The sequence below is a fragment of the Mustela putorius genome, unplaced genomic scaffold, assembly GCF_011764305.1.
Source record: "Mustela putorius furo isolate JIRA1106 unplaced genomic scaffold, ASM1176430v1.1 tig00003834_pilon_pilon_pilon, whole genome shotgun sequence".
Lineage (NCBI taxonomy): Eukaryota > Metazoa > Chordata > Mammalia > Carnivora > Mustelidae > Mustela > Mustela putorius.
Window position 1 is genome coordinate 3490448 of NW_025421987.1, and position 19264 is coordinate 3509711.

Sequence of the window (19264 nt, forward strand, 5' to 3'; positions counted from 1 at the left end):
TTTCACATTTAGGCTGTAGAAATGGTGCTTTTATTTTTAATTTTATTTTTTCAGTGTTCCAAGATTCATTGTTTATGTACCATACCCAGTGCTCCACGCAATACGTGCCCTCCATAATACCCACCACCAGACCCACCCAAACCCCCACCTCCCTCCCTTCTAAAGCCCTCAGTTTGTTTCTCACAATCCACAGTCTCTCACTGTAGAAATGGTTTTTGGGTGCCTGGGTGGCTCAGTTGGTTAAGCAACTGTCTTCTGCTCAGGTCATGATCCTGGAGTCCCAGGATCAAGCCCTGCATCAGGCTCCCTGATCAGTGGGGAGTCTGCTTCTCTCTCTGACACTCCCCCCTCATATTCTCTCTCTCTCTCTCTCTCATTTTCTCTTTCAAATAAAATAAAATCTTAAAAAAAAGAAATATTTCTTAATTTTGTTAATGGATCACAAGTAATGTGAAGCAAGTATTATTATTGACTCACATTTAAAAAATGAAAAGACCTGATCTGGTTTTCCCAATCCCATTGCCAGTCCCCTACAACAGCTCATCCTTGACTCTAAATTCATTTATCTAAACCATCCTTTTATCATCCTACTTGATTTTACTACTGACCACTATGATCCTTTCCTCTTTTTTTATCTCCCACAGACATCACAGCTTTGATTGATACCTTTCCTGTCAAGACTCTTTAACTCCTTCAGAAAATACTTTTGGCATACCAAGTCTCCAGAACCCCACAGTCTTCTCTGGGTGATAGGATGTAAATGAAACTTAAAATAAAGAATGACAAATATGCATATATTTAAATATTATAAACTATATAGACATTTATTTTAAATATGTAAGAATATATTAAAATACTAATAGAGAATGACATATATATATCTCGTGTGTGTGTGTGTGTGTGTATGTATATATATATGAAGGTATGCACAGAGTATAAAGGTAATTCATAGAAGAGGAAATAGCACCTGATTTAACTCATTAAAAATAACTGGAACTTACCTACAAGAGTAAATATGTGGCTGGTATAAACAATAACATAAACAAAGGCGTGGTGTATACAAAAGTCTTTCAGATCACTAGTTTCATGACAGGAAGTGGTCATGCTTAAAGCCAGATTGAGGAGAAACATGGAAGGCATTATAAATCACAATCAGAGGTTCTGGCTTGATGTACTCTAAACCACAGAGATTATTTCAAGTTTTAGACAATGAAGTCCTATGACCAGAATGTATTTAGAATAATATATTATAGAACAAATTTATTTTGACAGAGGATTTAAAAATGAAAGCAAGGATATTAGGCAGAAGAAAATTTAAAACACTAGATAAAATACTGGAGGATATAAATTAAGATAGTGTTATAAGAAAGATGACAAAGATGAAGAATTTCAAAATGTTTAGGAACTTAATTAGGCACAATTTTGTAAGTGGTTTAGAGCAAATTGTTTGAAATAAGAAATAGTTTAGAAATCAAATATTTCTGTCTGGGGTAAATGAATGAATGACATCATTATTACTTGTAAGTAAAGACACAAGAGTCATATTTTTAAGAGGAAGTGTATGTTGAGGGGTTTGTTTTTTAGCATTTGATAGATATATCTAGTAACTACCTGATTCTATGAGTGTAAAGGATAAGGAGTTGAATACAGATATATAAAAAAAAAAATACAGTGCTAATTAGGGCCCAGAAGGAGAGATAACTGAAGGAAGAATCTAAGAAAAATGATGGTACATTAAGAAGGGTTCTGACTGTATGAACTAGAAAAACCATATTGGTTGTCTTAAGCTAAAAAAAAGTAACAGAACTGAAGGTATGCTGGAGAGAAAATGGTTGGTAATCATAAGGAGTTTGGAGGCTAGACAGAACCATGTGAATCTGGTCTAAGGGACATTATCCCTTGTTCTCGTACCCCAACCCCAACTATATGGCTGCCTTTGATTTTATGTAACTGACAAGTTCTGTTAAACCATACACCACGACCCAATAAAATGTTCGAGTCTATTTGGGCAAGTAAGATTTGAATGCACACCTAATCCAAAAGTGGTTGGGAGTGCTCTGCCTATGGGAGCTAGGGGAAGGCCTTTATAGGACAGATTAGGAAGCAAAACAAGAAAACTATTTGACTGTCTATCACTTAAGTAGCTGTCTTATTTGGGAAAGCCTACTGGGCTATTTGTGATTGGTTGTTCTTACATTTCATTTTCTTCAACAGGAGTATATTTAGGAATTGATCCTGGCTTAGGTTTTGGCTTAGGTTATGTAAGCTACCAAGGCATTAGAGTCATCTCTGTTTAACAGTCACATGTTTAATTTAACAGCACTAACAATCCATTTGATTTGGATTTATTCAGTCTAGTGGCAAAGTCTGAGCCATCAGACTCAGCATTCTAAGTCATTGTTCCACACCCTTATGCCCAGTTACCATGGAACTGTGGAAAGAATTGGCCTTTCCGACCCTTACCTCTTTTACCAAGTATCACTGAAGAATTTTACTTCAAGGGACCAAAGCAGTGGGAAGAGGTAAGGGAAGCAGGGGCATGAATTATTATTATTGTTTTTTTAAGCAGAATGTTTTAATAGAAACAAGTCATGAATGTTTGCATTAGAAGTAAAGAAAATTAAAATATTTCAAAATGTGAGGGGAAACACATATGGACACAAAGATACACACACACTCCATATGTCCACATGTTTCAGGAATATGAGTGAGCAAAGTGGACTTAAAGTTTTCAACTGAATTATCATTTATTCTTTGTAGATTGTCTTTTCATATCTAATATAACAAAGCCAATTTTGTTATCTTAACAAAAAAAGCCTTGCCTTCAATGTCCTGACACCTTTTAAAACATGATACTTTAGGAATTTTTATCTGAAACTACTCATGAATGTATTTGTTCATTATTTCCCTCCTGCTATTATAACAGACTTCAACTTTGATATGCAAAACCTTCAGCAGTTTCTTATTTCTTCTACATGAAAAAATGGATAATTAGTGAGTTAGTAAGGCTGATTAGCATTTTTTTTTAAATCTGCCCATTTAGCTGCTAAATTTGTATCAGTTTCAACATAATGATGTTCATAATAAGATATGATTTTCTGGGAGTTATAAAATTTCAGAAAGCTGAAATTTAGCAGCCTCTGAATAAAAAAAAAATTATCTGCATATGATTTCATTTAAGTCTGCATATCATATTTAATTATTTTAATAACTTGTCTTGGCTTACTTTTCTAAGACCCATAATCCTACACATTTTGTGGCTAAAAAATAAATAAATAAATAAATAAAACCCAAAGAACTAGACGTATGTATTTTATAATAATACCAGATGTTCCATCATTTTAACAGTGTGAAACATGTGATGATATTTTGTCAGTCTGAAAATTATAAGCTATATTCAAACCAGGATGTAAGATTGTTAATACTAAGAATACCATGTCTTTTACTGTAATAGTTTGCATCTTCACTTTCATTTTCAAATCCTTTCTTATTCTTCTTTCATTTCTATCACAGCTAATATTTCATTTTCTCTGCTCTTCTTCAGTTGTTTCCCTTCCATCATTTTATTTAGAATAATTAATGGGAAAGCCATAAATAAAATAAACAATAATGTATCAAAATATATATTGGAAATGATTGCTTAGGGTTGCCTGAGTGGCTCAGTCTGTTAACTCCACCTCTTGATTTTGGGGGCAGGTCATGATCCCACAGTCCTGAGATGAAATTCTGTGTTGGGCTCCATGCTGGGGGTAGAGCCTGCTTGAGATCCTCTCTCTCTCCCTTTCCCTGTACCCCTCGCCTCACTTAAAAAAAAAAAAAAAAAAAAAAAAAAAAAAAAAAAAAGCTCCAAGATGATTGGGCTCTATTACAAAACTATAATCATCAAGACAATATGGCACTGGCACAAAAATGTACACATAGATCAGTGGAACAGAATAGACAACCCAGAAATGGACCCTCAACTCTATGGTCAACTAATCTTTGACAAAGCAAGAAAGGCTATCCAATGGAAAAAAGATAGTCTCTTCAACAAATAATGTTGGAAGAAGTGGACAGCCACATGTGGAAGAATGAAACTGGACTATTCCCTTACACTGTACACAAAAATAGACTCAAAATGGATGAAAGACCTAAATGTGAAAAAGGAATCCACCAAAATCCTTGAGTAGATCACAGGCAGCAAACTCTTCCATCTCAGCTATAGCAATTTCTGCTAGTCACATCTCCAAAAGCAAAGGAAACAAAGGCAAAAATGAACCACTGGGACTTCATCAAGATAAAAAGATTTTGCACAACAAAGGAAACAGTCAACAAAATCTAAAGACAACCAACAGAATGGGAGAAGATATTTGAAAATGACATATCAGATAAAGGGCTAGTATCTAAAATCTATACAGAATTTATCAAACTCAACACCTAAAGAACAAATAATCCAATCAAGAAATGGGAAGAAGATATCAACAGACATTTCTGCAAAGAAGACATCCAAATGGCCAACAAACACATGAAAAAGTGCTTAACATCACTTGACATCAGTGAAATACAAATCAAAACATCAATGAAATACCATTTCACACCAGCCAGAATGGCTAAAACTAACAAGTCAGGAAATGACAAGTGTTGGTGAGGATGCAGGGAAAGAGGAACCCTCCTACACTGTTGGTGGGAATGCAATCTGGTGCAGCCACTTTGGAAAACAGTCTGGAGGTTCCCCAACAAATTGAAAATAGAGCTACCCTACAACCCAGCAGTTGCACTACTGGGTGCAGTACTGGGTTTTTAGCCCCAAAGATACAAATGTAGTGATCTGAAGGGACCCCAATGTTTATATAATCAATATCCACAATAGCCAAACTATGGAACCCAGATGCCCATCAACTGATGCACAGATGAAGAAGATACGGTATACATATACAATGGAATACCACTCGGCCATCAAAAAAAGAAAAAAAAATCTTGCTATTTGCAACAACGTGAATGGAACTAGAGGGTATTATGCTAAGCAAAATAAGTTGATCAGAGAAAGACAATTATCATATGATCTCATCCATATGTGGAATTTAAAGAATAAAACAGAGGATCATGGGGAAGAGAAGGAAAAATTAAGCAATATGAAACCAGAGATGAAACAGACCATAAGAGACTCTTACTCTTAGGAAGCAAACTGAGGGTTGCTGCAGTAGTGGGGGGATGGAGTATCTGGGTGATGGATATTGGGGAGGGTATATGTTGTGGTGTGTGCAGGGTGTTGTGTAAGACTGATGAATCACAGACCTGTACACCTGAAACAAATTAATCAAAAGAAGAAAAGAAAGATATCCAACACAATATGATAAAAAATAAATTTTAAAATTCTAAGTTGTCTTTTAAGAGAGAAGGATCATTAAAGGTATAAAAAAAATAGCAAATTACTGATCCTGTAAAATAATTACAACACAGAAAATTTTAAAATACCAGATTAAAAAAATTTAAAAAGAAGTGTTAAATTCATGGCTGATCTGATAAAATGAAAGGAAAATTATCAGGCCAGAATAAGAGAAGGAAAGGATTTCAGAGATGTAGCCAGGCACTAGAGCTGAAGACTTCCCTGAGGGTGTGGGCAGTTCCCAGTGATAAATGTCTTTGTTTCAGTAGCCTAGGGGAGAGAAGAGGGTAGACAAGAGACAGAGCCTCAGGCCTTTGGATCAAGCTAAAACCCCAGAGTCTTAGATTCAGGGTAAAATAAAAACCTCCATACAAAAGGAAATGGAAAAGAAACTTGTCTATTTGGACTATTGCTATGGATGGAAAGAAGAAAAAAAGTAGATTTTATGACAACAATAAACCCTCTAGGTCCCTATAGAACTCAGCTAAATTCACACTTGCCTTGTGTTCCAAAACCTAATTAATTTTGAGTAGGCAACAATTTCAAGTGCCATAATCTGAGAGCAAAACATTGCTATTATTAAATACTTACTGGTGGTATGTTGGTAGCATTACCAGTAAGATTATAAATAATTTGAGGCAGAATGCCCAACACCACTTTGAATTAATATGTACTTCAGGTCTTAGCTATGATAGGGAAACCAAGGTGAATAAATAAATACAGAAACAAAATAAAATAATGTAAAATAAAATAAATATTGTAGGGGTGCTTCAGTCGGTGGACTGTTCAACTTTTCACTAGGGCTTGTGGATTCAAGCCCCACGTTAGGTGTAGAGATTACATAAAAATTAAAAACAAAAATCTTTTAAAACAAGTAAACATTGTAAACTCTCAGAAAAGAATAAAGAGGAATTTTTGTGACTACAAATTACATGGATATTAAATAAGACATTAAAAGCATTAGGTGAATACACATATTTTTTTTTTTAAAATGGGAACCACAGGAAGGAATGCAGACTATGACAAAATAATCTAAAGAATATAAATATAAACATAAGGAAATAAAAATATACGTTGCAAATATGTGAGATATCCTCAAAGAAGTGGCTCTGGGGGAAAAACAGGATTGACCTCAGTAACTTTGGGAAATTGGGTTTTGAGTGAAAACTTTGTCTTAAACCACAAGGAACTGTGTATAGCTCTAAGTTGATTAATTTGTTTCACTTGGGAATCTGAGTAAAAATCCTGAAACTGCTATCTGTGCACACTGAGTTCAAACCCATTAGTCAATGAGTGATGACAAATCATGGAGATATGCTCAATGGACATAGGAACCACACCTAAAGAGCTTCCAATGGCCAAAGCTGGAAGAGGTTGAGCAGCAAAATAAATAACATAGTACAGCATTACAATCCAAAGTATAAAATACACATAATTAAGTCTAATATGAATGAATAAATGAATTCTGATATAAATGGATGGATGGATGATGGATGGATGGATGGATGGATGGATGGACGGATGGACAAATGAATGAATAGCTGAGATAACAGACAAGTCTTCCTTACAGAATAATTTCAAATATTTTATGTAGATACTCCCCACTCTAATATATAGAGTATAACCCATTTTTCCTTGAGGCTGGACCAAGTGATTGCTTTTAAATAAATAAGTGTGGAAGAAGGTAAAAATTAACTTTACAGGTAAGACACCTGATAAACAATATTTTCACCGGTGACCCAGGTTAACATCATCAGTGTAACTAATGTAGATATATTCTTACTGGTATGATGAAATGAGAAGACACTTCATCTCTGTGTTATTCTTCTCCAAATTCCTAACCTCAGATTAATAATGATAAAAACATTAGAAAATCCAAATTGTAAAACATCCTACAAAATACCTGGCAATATTCCTCAGAACTGTTAATATAATCGAAAACAAAAGACAATGAAAAGTCACAGATCAGAGAATTTTCAGTAGGCATGATAGCAAAATAAAGTGTTGTGTTTTTAATTTGATTCCAGAACAGAAAAAGGACATTAGTGGAAAAACTGGAGAAATTAAAATAAAATATGGAGTTTCTTTGCTTAATATAATGTACATGTATTTCTTAGTTGTGAAAAATGAACCATAGTTATGATTTTAGGGAAAAAGGAAAACTCTTGGGGGGTATGTATATCTTTGCAACTCTGAATATAAATTTATTTATGAAAAGTTAAAAAACGAGAAGTTTTGTCAGGAAACAACAAATGTTGACAAGGATATGGAGAAAGGGGAACGCTCTTATAATGTTGGTGCGAATGCAAACTGATACAACCACTCTGGAAAACCATATGGAGTTTCCTCAAGATCTTAAGAATAGAAGATGTTAAGTTACCCTATGACTAAGCAATTATACTACTAGGTATTTACCCCAAAGATACAGACATAGTGAAAAGAAGGAGCATGTGCACCCCAATGTTCATAGCAGCAATGGCCACAATAGTCAAACTATGGAAGGAGCTGAGATGCCCTTCAAGAGATGAATAGATAAAGATGTGGTACATATACACAATGGAATATTATTCAGCCATCAGAAAAAATGAATACCCACCAGTTGCATTGACATGGATGGAACTGGAGGGTATTATGTTAAGTGAAATAAGCCAAGCAGAGAAAGACAGTTATATGGTTTCAATCATATGTGGAACATAAACAATAGTGCAGAGGACCATAGAGGAAGGGAAGGAAATCCAAAGGGGGAGAAATAAGAGAGGGAGATGAACCACAAGGAACTATGGACCCCAAGAAACAATCTGGGGGTTTCAAAGGGAAGGGTTTGGGGGGAGGGGGTAACAGGATGATGGGTATTCAAGAGCACACATGCTATGATGAGCACTGGGTGTTATGCTTAATCAATGAATCACTGAACATTACATCAAAAACTAGTTATGTACTATACGATGGCTAACTGAACATAATAAAATAAATAGAAGTTTTGGGTCACATGCAAATTAAAACTTCTGCTCATGAAAGTTACTATAAAGAATGTAAAATGCTTCAAACTGGAAGGATAGTTTGGACATTGCTAATGCACAAATCTTTAGTAGCCAAAACATACTTTTTTTTAAATTTATTTCTTTTCAGTGTAACAGTATTCATTGTTTTTGCACCACACCCAGTGCTCCATGCAATACCCACCACCCTCCCCACCATGCCCTCCTCAATACCCACCACCTTGTTCCCCCAACCTCCCACTCCCCACCCCTTCAAGACCCTCAGGTTGTTTCTTGGAGTCCATAGTCTCTCATGGTTCACCTCCCCTTCCAACTTCCCTCAATTCCCTTCTCCTCTCCATCTCCCCATGACCTCCATGTTATTTGTTATGCTCCACAAATAAGTGAAACCATATGATAATTGACTCTCTCTGCTTGACAACAGACGAATGGATAAGGAACATGTGGTCCATATACACTATGAAGTATTATGCCTCCATCAGAAAGGATGAATACCCAACTTTTGTAGCAACATGGACAGGACTGGAAGAGATTATGCTGAGTGAAATAAGTATGTTTTGATATGCAAAACATACTTTTTAACAATAAATAGAAATTACACAACATAACAGAAAAGTAGATAAAAGATGGTGACAAATATTCTACAAGTAAAATCTTCATATAAATCATGAAGATTTGAAGATGTTCAAATTCATAAATTATCAGGAAAATAAAAATTAAAAAGTTATTCACAATTCGGCCTTTAGCAGATTGATAATGTAGGAGTTGTGGGGTACCTGGGTGGCTCAGTCAGTTAAGCATCTGCCTTCATCTCAGGTCATGATCTTAGGGTCCTGGAATTGAGACCCACCTCTGGCTCCCTGCTCAATGGGGAGCCCATTTCTCCCTCTCCTTGCTGCTCCCCCTGCTTGTGCAAGCGTTCTCTCTCTCTCTGTCAAATAAATATATTTTTTTAAATGTAGGAGATGAATAATAACAAGAGTGGATGATGATCTGGAGTTCCTAGATACCATATTCTCCTTATGGAAGAGTTCATTGTAGAAATAGTTTAGCAAACTATTCAGTATTTTATGTAATATGGAAAATGTGCATATTTCCTCATAAAATAATTTCTTTCCTAGGTATATAAATTCAGTGTTCATTATGGATCATAGTAAGATGTAGCACAGTAAAATTGTAAATGCAAAAATCTGTAAATAACTGAATTTTCAATTGAGAGTAGAATAGATCAACTTTATTATCCATACAACAGAATACTGTACAGTGATTGAACCATGGCCACATGCATAAACATGAGTGACTCTTACAAGATAGTACTGAACAATAAAAAGCAAGTTGTAAAAGGATTCATACAGGATAATCCTATTTATTTAATATATAAAAACAAGCAAATAAGTCTGTTTGCAAAACTACAGTGAAAAAGATAATATTAAATAAAATGTTTAGAACTATGGTTAGATCTGGGGGTTAAGCTTGAGATGTGATCATGGAGAGGTTTCGAAGGTATCATTATTATTTCATGTCTAAAACTAGATGCTGATGTATAATGTTTTTTTCCTAAAGTTCCCTATTTATTCTTCATGTTGTATATGGGTGAAAATGATTGTAATTAATGCAGTGGGGAAAAGTAAAACTAGGTACATATGTGTTACACTTTTAAGATTCCAAACAATTCAGAAAGGTATTTCAAGCAAAATGTAAAAGTAATAAAAACATAGTTATATTCTTTATATTTATATTGAAGATCAGAAAATAGAAACAATTATTTGGAACTGATTTATCAAGAAAATAAGAGTCAGAGATCAATCTTTTCTTCAAACATGGAAATGAATCATCCTACTGGCAGTGTCAGTGAAATTTTATTTTTTATGGATGTAGTTAAATGGGAAACAGTCCCTCAGAAGTTTCCTGTTTAAAAGAGGACATACTAAGAAAGAGGAATAGAGAAGATTTTTGAAAGTGGTGAGCTCAGAAATAGCCAACTAAAACTATGAGGTTTGGGGCCCAAAGAATTTTACATGGTTTAGTACTGATCATCATCATAAAAATAATAATGTTTAAAAATAATAATAATAACAATAATATAGCTAGATTTATATGCTTCTGGTAACTTCTTTAAGATGAGTGGTACTTAAAATATGTCAGAGAGGTGGCAGTAGGCTACAGAAGTGTACAAACTCAGAAAATTAACTTGAGAGGACTTGGTGAATTTATTATCTCTAGTATGAAAAAAAGAAGAGTCAGAGATTACAGCCAGAATGCTGATTTGTGCCTCTTGGTTGTTGAGTCATAGACTGAGCATACTGTGAATGAAGAGAGGAGACAGCCCATTTTTAATATGTGGAGTAAGAGCTGCCTAATGAAACCTCTTCATAGAAATATTCATAAAATAAACATCTGGAAATGGAGAGGAGAATGATTCCAAGTAGACAAATAAATATGGACCTCATCAACCATGAACAACAATGGAGCCATTGAAATGGGTCTGATCACCCAGGAAGAGTGTGCAGAACAGAAAGAAAAGAGGATGACACAGAGCCTGGACACTGGCACTGAAGGTAGGGCAAAAGCAGCCCAAAAGGAGAAACAGGAAAGGTCACACACTCTTCTCATAGTAATTTAAAAAGATTAGAATATATCAAAGAAGAGATAGTTTCAGATGTTTCCAGCAATTAACATTGGATCTGATAGTTCCATAAACTTTTCCAATGTGGAATCAATCTACCATCTTGGAAGAAGGAGTCTGAATAGAGGGACGGGAACTGAGTGGTTAAAATGAGCAGACAGTAAACGGCAGCAAAGCAAATGATGACTTCATCCATAGAAGCTTCATCCAAAATGAGTGCCTCGGACAGAAAAGGGAATTCCATCCTACCTTGGACTGTAAGTCAGTGAAGTTAGAGGATTCTCATCCAGAGGCCAGAATTCTAACAAACAAAATTTTTCCAGTCAATAGTTATGAAACTTTAGTGAGAGTGAGGACAATTTGTAATGGTTAATAAAAGTGGGATTCAATATTTTTTGTTATTGCTTGGTTGGTTTTAATTATTTTTTTAAGATTTTATTTACTTATTTTGAGAGTGAGAGAGTGAGCACAAGCAGAAGCAGAGGGAGAAAGAGAGACAGCATCTCAAGCAGACTCCATACTGAGCATACTCAGGGCTTGATCCCTTCATCCTGAGATCATGAGCTGAGCCGAAATCAGAAGTTAGCTGCTTACCTGAATGAGACACCCAGTTACCCTGGACTTCAATGTTTTTATTTAATCATTTGTTTTGCATCTCATTTTAATGTAAACAACTGATTTGGAAGAAACAAATGTAGTTGAGGAAGTTCTGTTCATTATCACACTATAGCATGTGAGAGTATTAAAATGTGAGTTCAGTAAGAGTTATTAAAAATTATTGTGTGTATAAATATTGTGTTGGTTATTTTACAATTTAATAGGACACAATAATAATTAGGACTATATGCTATACTTTATGTATGCCTGCCTTGTCCCTTAGTAATACACTTCTTGGTAATACATTTTCTAACGGATTTATTTCATAAAGACATTTTGGATGGATTTTTATGTTTTTGCTTTGTCACGTGGTAGTTCATCTCAGTAAAAGTGACTTTACTTAAAACTGCATAGTATTTTATAGATTTAGAAAGTGCTCTATTAGACACGCTATGTAATTTTCAATAGATGAACATGGGGAAATATTTGAAGAGTGATGATGAAGTTCAAGTTATTTTCCATGTTTTATGTCCTGAGTACTCGTTTGCACAGTGGGGATTTCTCTGTGTTCATAAAGATTAATTTATCAGCACACAGGCTGTAGGGTAGTGTTTTCTTCAACAAATCTACTTCTTTTTAAAAGTGAAAGATTCGTCCCCAGGTATATTTTAGTTCAGCGTGTGTGTATATGCCAATGAATGGTTGAAATCATCAATAACTACAGAGAAGGGCCCTGGGGAAAATGTTAAACATATTGATTTGAAGATATAAATAACAATAGCAAGCAAAGTGCATTTGACCAATTCTTCACTCAAGAGGTGACTTGTATGTAACCTATTAAGAAACAAATTATTGCCTTGAATGCTGTTTCATCATCCAGCAGGTCTTACATTTTAGATTTTCTAAGCAATATACAGCTCAGTAGAGCCTATATTTAGGTGAGCCTATAGAAAATTATGAAGTAATAAAATGTAAAAGGTCTTTAAAAGTATAACTATTTTAAAGAAGTGTTTTTCTTTTTACCTAATAAAAATATTTTATTAAAGAATATTTAGGGGTGCCTGGGTGGCTCAGTTGGTTAAGCAACTCCTTCAGCTAGGGTCATGGTCCGAAGGTCCTGGGACCGAGCCACCCATCAGGCTCCCTGCTCAGTGGGGAACCTGCTTCTCCTTCTCCCTCTGCTGCTCTGCCTGCTTGTGCTCTCTTGCTCTCTGTCAATTAAATAAATTTTAAAAAAAGGAATATTTACTAAATGTTCCTCAGCTAGGAAGAAAATTATCTATGTTCTGCGCTCCTAACCAGAGATAACCACCAAAACAACTGATGATATTTTATAAGATTTGTGTCTAATTATTTCAGCATCATTATTTTAACATTTTTCTTTGGGGTGGGTATGATATAAATGTATATGTAAAATGTATATCTGTCTTATAAAAATATCATGAAGGGGCTCATGGGTGGCTCAGTCAGTTAAGCATCTGCCTTTGGCTCAGGTCATGATCCCAAGGTCCTGAGATAGATTCCCACATCAGGCTCCTTGCTCAGTGGGGAGTCTGCTTCTCCCTCTCCCTCTGCCCCTATGCCCTACTCGTGCTCTTTCCCTCTCAAATTAAAAAAAAAAAAAAAATCCAAAAATATCATGTAGAATTAATACTTTTGTGATCTTGTTCACCACTATACTTAGCATTTTTAAGGAAAAATTTAATTTTTTTATGAAAAATAAGCAAATAAGCTGTAGATAATATTAGGTTTTACTTGGTCTGGACTTAATAAAACCAATAGGGAACCATGTGCCCTTATATTGGTGAATGGCAAACACCACAGTAACATTAAAATATATATATATATATATATATATATATATATATATATATATATAGTGTGTGTGTGTCCTGTGATTTTCAGTTACACATGTCAATTTGAATGAAATATCATTTTCCATCAAATAATGTTAATATTTTATCAACCTCTGAGTGGGTATCTCCTTACTCTGATTAAATGATTCTGTTCTCATTCTGTGTACATAGCAGGAGTGAAATTTCATACTAGCTGCTTAATAGTAATGGATTTTAAAATCCTCCATTCTTCAGTTACTAGTCAACCCATAAGAACCCAGTCTCTTGTACCAGAATACAGCATAACTGGGTCCGATCATTCACAAATTCAAAACAGATTTCACAAAAGAGAGGAGAATGGATGGATTTTTCTCAAAATAAGTGCTTAAGAGCCTGGTTTTTTAAGGTCAAGGAAAACAAAGACACTTTGTAAACCAAAGTTTTATTTAGAGATGCCATTGTACTGTATTTTAAAAATATTTTATTTATTTATCTGACAGAGAGAGAGATCACAAGTAGACAAAGAAGCAGGCAGAGAGAGGGGGAAGCAGGCTCCCTGTTAAGCAGAGAGTCTGATGTGGGCCTTGATCCCGGGACCCTGAGATCATGACCTGAGACAAAGGCAGAGGCTTAATCCACTGAGCCACCCAGGCGCCCCCCAGAATTAGTCATTCTTTATCTAAAATTGAAATTTAACTGTTCATCTCGTATTTTAACTGTCAACTTTTTACCTACAGAATGGGAAACTCTAAGAGATGGCTTCTCAAAGACATTATTATTTAAAGAGAAAACGAAAGTGTAAATTAGGAATCAAGGAAAAACAGGTAAAAGAAGGCAAACATGTCTGAGCAGATGAACTCAAATAGGAGTTTCTGTGACTGCAATGAGGTGTTTGTTACTGTAACATGAATTGTGAACAAAGAGTGAAGTAGAAAAATGGCAAGAAATGAGTAAAAATCTCAACATGAAAAATCATGTTCAGGAAGGAGGAGTGGATGGATAGACAAGCTTCAAGAAACAGGAGAAATATAGAGGTAGAGAGTCTATTTCCCAGTGGTTGGATGAAAACCATAGTTTGCAAGCATGTGAGGCCCATTCTGTGTTAGGTTTCCTAAAAATTTTGGATGCAAGTTTTTCATCTCCTTAGAGAATGAGTAAAGGATAAGTGAAACATTGAAATGTAAAAAATAAATAAATAAATAAGATGTTGCTACTCAATTATGTGTATTAATGAAATTTTTTTCAAATTGACTCATGGAGACTTTCAGTGGGCAAAAGTCCATGGATCTCCCATTATTACAGTGGCTGGGCCTCTAGCTGTAGTTTATGATACTTGAAAAAAGAAAAGTATTGTGCCCTTTTCTGTCACAAAGTGAAGTGTGTCTTCTTTTTGAAAAACAGAGTATTTGTACATGTGCAAGGACAAGGTGAGGGCAAGATTATTTGCAGATTTTAAGAGTATGGCAATATGTTTTATTTGAAAGAGAATACAGAGGCACCTGGGTGCTCAGTCAGTCAAGAGTCTGACTCTTGATTTTGGTTTAGGTCATGATCTGAGGGTCCTGAGATAGAGCCCCACCTCCAGCTCCACAAAGTGGGGAGTCTGCTTGAGATTCTCTCCATCCCTCCCTCCCTCCCACTCTCTCTCTCAAGAAAATAAATAAATCTTAAAAATAAAAAAAGAAGTAGACAAAAATATTATTCGTTTGGGATTAGAAAAAAAGGACCTAATCTTTCCATATCATGGTGTGTGTGTGTGTGTTTCATAAATTCTGTTATGGCAACATAATAGCTACTGTTTTTCATTGACATGATTTTGGTGAACCTAGATTCTTTCCTGGGATATACATTGAATAGCAAATGTTATTTTTTTTCTTAAGATTTTGTTTATTTGAGAGAGAGAGACAGAATTAATGACAGAAAGGATAAGCAGGGAGAAGCGGGAGAAGCAGGATGCCCACTGAGCAATGAGCCCAATGTGGGACTTGATCCCAGGACCCTGAGATCATGACCCGAGCAGAAGTCAGACACTCAACCAACTGAGCCACCCATGTGCCCGAAAATCTCATTTTTCAAAGAGCCTTTCAACTTAAAAAATCATACACAGAGAAGGGCATTCTTTGTGGAATTATCAGATTTTCTTTTGTAACTACTGATCTATTATTATTTTCCTAATGCAGTATTATACAGTTCTTACGTGAATCAGATTTTGACTCAATATAAAAAAGCAAAAATATAAAGTGGCAATAGGCTATATGCTTACTCGGTTTACACATTTGTTTTTACTACATTTTATGGTAGTTTTTCCTGATCAGGGAAAGACAAAATCATTTTATAATTTAGTTGTTTGTATTTTGTATTCAGTTAGGCACATTAATAATGGAAATGCTTGGATCATAATAGTGACTTCCTCCTTGTATCAATATTTTAGCTAAATAAGTAGCTTTGCTGGCAAAGGGAAAATATCCTGCACTTGTTAAAATAAATCAGCAAAACTTATTGAGCTTTTATTTGTGGTGGATCATTCTACATAATCGAGAAAGGACTATCCAGCATGCGGAAAACAAAATAAATGAAGTGATCAACTGTATGAAACAGCCTGATTTCTAGTGATGGAACTTTATGAAATTGGCATTTCTATTCTTAATAGATATTGATTAAATTGGGCAAGTGGCATGATTTTCTTTTTAAGGTTTTATTTATTTGAGAGAAAAAGAGAGAGAGGAGAACAGGAATGCCTGGGGAGGGGCAGAGGGAGAAGTAGACTCCCCACTGAGCAGAGACTCCCCACGGGGACTCCATCCTAGGACCCTGAGATCAGACCTTAGCCAGAGGCAGAAGCTTAACTGATTGAGCCACCAACATGCCCCCCCCAAAGTGGCATGAATATCTTTTAGAAATTATAGGGGGAAAAAAGAGCACAAAACACATGCTTGACCCCAAGTGGGAAGCGTTTGAATTTTAGGAGTGATCATTTGTTCAGACCCTAAAATCTGTGACAACTTCCACACCAATTGACAGATAAAATTTGGAAATCAGATGGGTAGAGATTAAATATCATATCCATTACTAAAGAAATAATATAAAAAATATAAAATGTCTTATATTTGAGGAGTATTGGACTTCAAAATGACCTGTTCTTTTCTTCTCTCCAAATTTTGTTCATTCTCTGAGTAACAGGAAGTCTGGACCCCTGAAAGTCCCCTGCATTGCATTAGTGGTTGAGCCCTGAGCCAAGTTCTCTGCAAAGGACAATCTGCAACGGGCATGTGGTACATGTTCATCAGTCCTCTCTCCCAGATAAAAGAAAAAGTTCTCTAACAAGGAATGAGTGGCAAGTGAGTGACTTGTGAACAGAAGACGGAAATGTTCTTCCCGTATCTTTCCCTCTGCAAGAGTAGACCACAATGGCATGCTCAACCCCTCCAAGATAAAGAAAACGAAAAGAAAAGTTTATTGTGCATGTCTGTAACTTTAGGGACACGTGGAAAGCTCCCTGCTCCTCTAAACACGGAGCATTTTACCAGAATTTTCGCCATTTCCTCATTACCTATTTAACCATTTCTTATATACTTCTTTCCTCTCTCAAAAATATAGAAGAGTAGCCACTAATTATATTTGTTAATCAAGGGATAAAATTTCCATTTTGGCACAGTGAAATTGTATGTTTCGAACTATTTTGCTAATCTGAAACTTAGCCCATTTTATTTAGAAAGGAAACGCTCTGCTGTTTACATGAACATTAAATGCCAGACATTGTTTTCTCTCCATTCTTGCTCTCTTCATTCATGGGCTGTGTATTCTAATTCAAAGCCAAAAGACTGAGCGGTATAGAGGTTTCTTCAAAATTATGTTAAATGTATTTTGATTAGCACAATATCTACTATAGTCCTTGCTTCTGCTTGTTTCCCAAGCAGAATGGCTTCTGCATAGCAGATACTCCTGGATTTGAACTTTAGTAAGAAAGAACATGCTGCCGTGGAAACCTTGGTAGAAATACAGGGATCCTGAAGTTTGGTTGAGTTACAAAATTCCAGGTGGTCTGGCCTATAAAATAAAAAACAGAACAGTGAGCAATTTTGTAAATGTTCCTGTGAAATGTTTGTTTTTCTTTAAGATGACTCCCATTTTTCTAAGAATGGCTTAGGGTTTCTGTCCCTAAAGGCATAGAAAGTTTTTCACAATTTTAAAGAAAAATGCAACTAGGATTTCCATGCACTTTTATACTGCACAAATTCTATTTCTCTAAGCAGCTTTTGGCCAAAAGGCATGTATTCCATTCCTTAGTGATAAATTTCTACTCCACTGCCTTCAGCTAACATTAGGGATGCTCTTTCTAAATTGGATACAGGGCTCAGCTATCAGAATCCACAGATGTACAAAACCCTTGAAGAATGGTGGGCACTTGCAGGGAGGTGGCAGCAACTGACTCTTTCTCTGACTGACTAATTACTCTAGCTTCGAAATTTCTGAAAATGTCAGGCTTATTACACTCTGCTTATTTAACTTTTCTCTACACTCATCATCCTCTGGAAATTTGCCATGTTTTTAGGTATTTTTTTTCCTGTCTTAGCTTTCCAGGACTTATTGGTATTGTTTCTAATAACCATATAAAGTCCATTTCACTTTGGATATTTGCAACCTCAGTTTATAAGTCAACAAGCACACCAAGGGCAGGATTTGACAGTAGACAAACCATTTCTTACCTACTATATCTGTGGATAGTCTATGCTAAAGTCTATGGTTAAGCTTATAAAGGCTTTATAAGCTTAACCAAAGTATGCTTGGTCAGAATAATAAACCAATAAAAATTCTCTTTCCAATGCTTTTCTTTTTCTCAAACATGATTAAGTACAGACACAGCCAAGCTCAAGTAAAATACAGTACATCATATTGTGATGTCCCCCTAGTCTCTTCTTTCTATAATTTCTCCCCCAAGTATACGTCAGATGATGTCCTCTGTTTTCTAGAACAAAAATAAGAGTTTATTAATGATTGCTGAACTAAATTAAGTAGAAAATGGCCACTTTTTGCCAATATATGTTTATTTTTGTCCTTAACCAGCATAAAATGTCATCCTGCATTCGTCTCATGATTTTTACCATCTTTTCCAAGTCTAGGTGGATCACTCTGGGGCATTCCTTCCACCGCCCCCTCCCCACAGTCATAAACATCACACAAACCTTTTTGAAAATGCTTTCTTGCCTCTCATTATACAACGGCCTTTGTTCTTCCCATATCCCTGCACCAATCTGGGTCTTGCCAAAACACATGGCACGTTCCAATGGTACAACTGAGAATAATTTAATAAAGTTCCCATTAAAAAGGAAAGGCAAAACAGCAGGAAATGGAAAGAGAGCTCACTTGCCCCACCATTGACTATGATCGGCTGGGGAGACTGAGGAAACAAGTCAGAAAGTCAGAAAGGATGCCACAGAAACAGACTTCTGGCCCTCATTATTCTCTCTCTATCTAATCTCCTTTGGGCAAAGTCAAAGGGAGGCCAGAGAGCAAGGACATAAACTGGGCCTCAGATTTTGATACTGGGCACAAGACGATGTAGATTTGGGTGAGAAGTGGCTAGAGAGAAGCAAATAAAAAATACTCAGCTCAACTTCTCCATTCGTCTTCCCTTTTCCCATGGGTTTCTTTTCATTTATGCATTTCTACAACTTTGGTATTCCCAGAGACTACCCCTGGTGATTTTCACCTCACTCTACTAGAGATTTTATAGATGTTATATTTTGTGATGATCTTTGAACTTGCGTCCTACAGATAAAACGTGTCATAATTATCCCAAAGCTGGCTTTGCAAATGCTTCATCATTTCCCTACAAATATTA

General features: G+C 35.6%; 1 long non-coding RNA gene across 1 annotated transcript; it reads left to right on the forward strand.

Annotated features, from left to right (window-relative positions):
- The first annotated feature begins 2432 nt into the window (after positions 1–2432).
- Positions 2433–17132, forward strand: LOC101681685. Its single transcript, XR_200748.2, has 3 exons — positions 2433–2522; positions 14160–14246; positions 16603–17132. It is a non-coding gene; the product is annotated as an uncharacterized LOC101681685 (long non-coding RNA).
- Positions 17133–19264: the final 2132 nt, after the last annotated feature.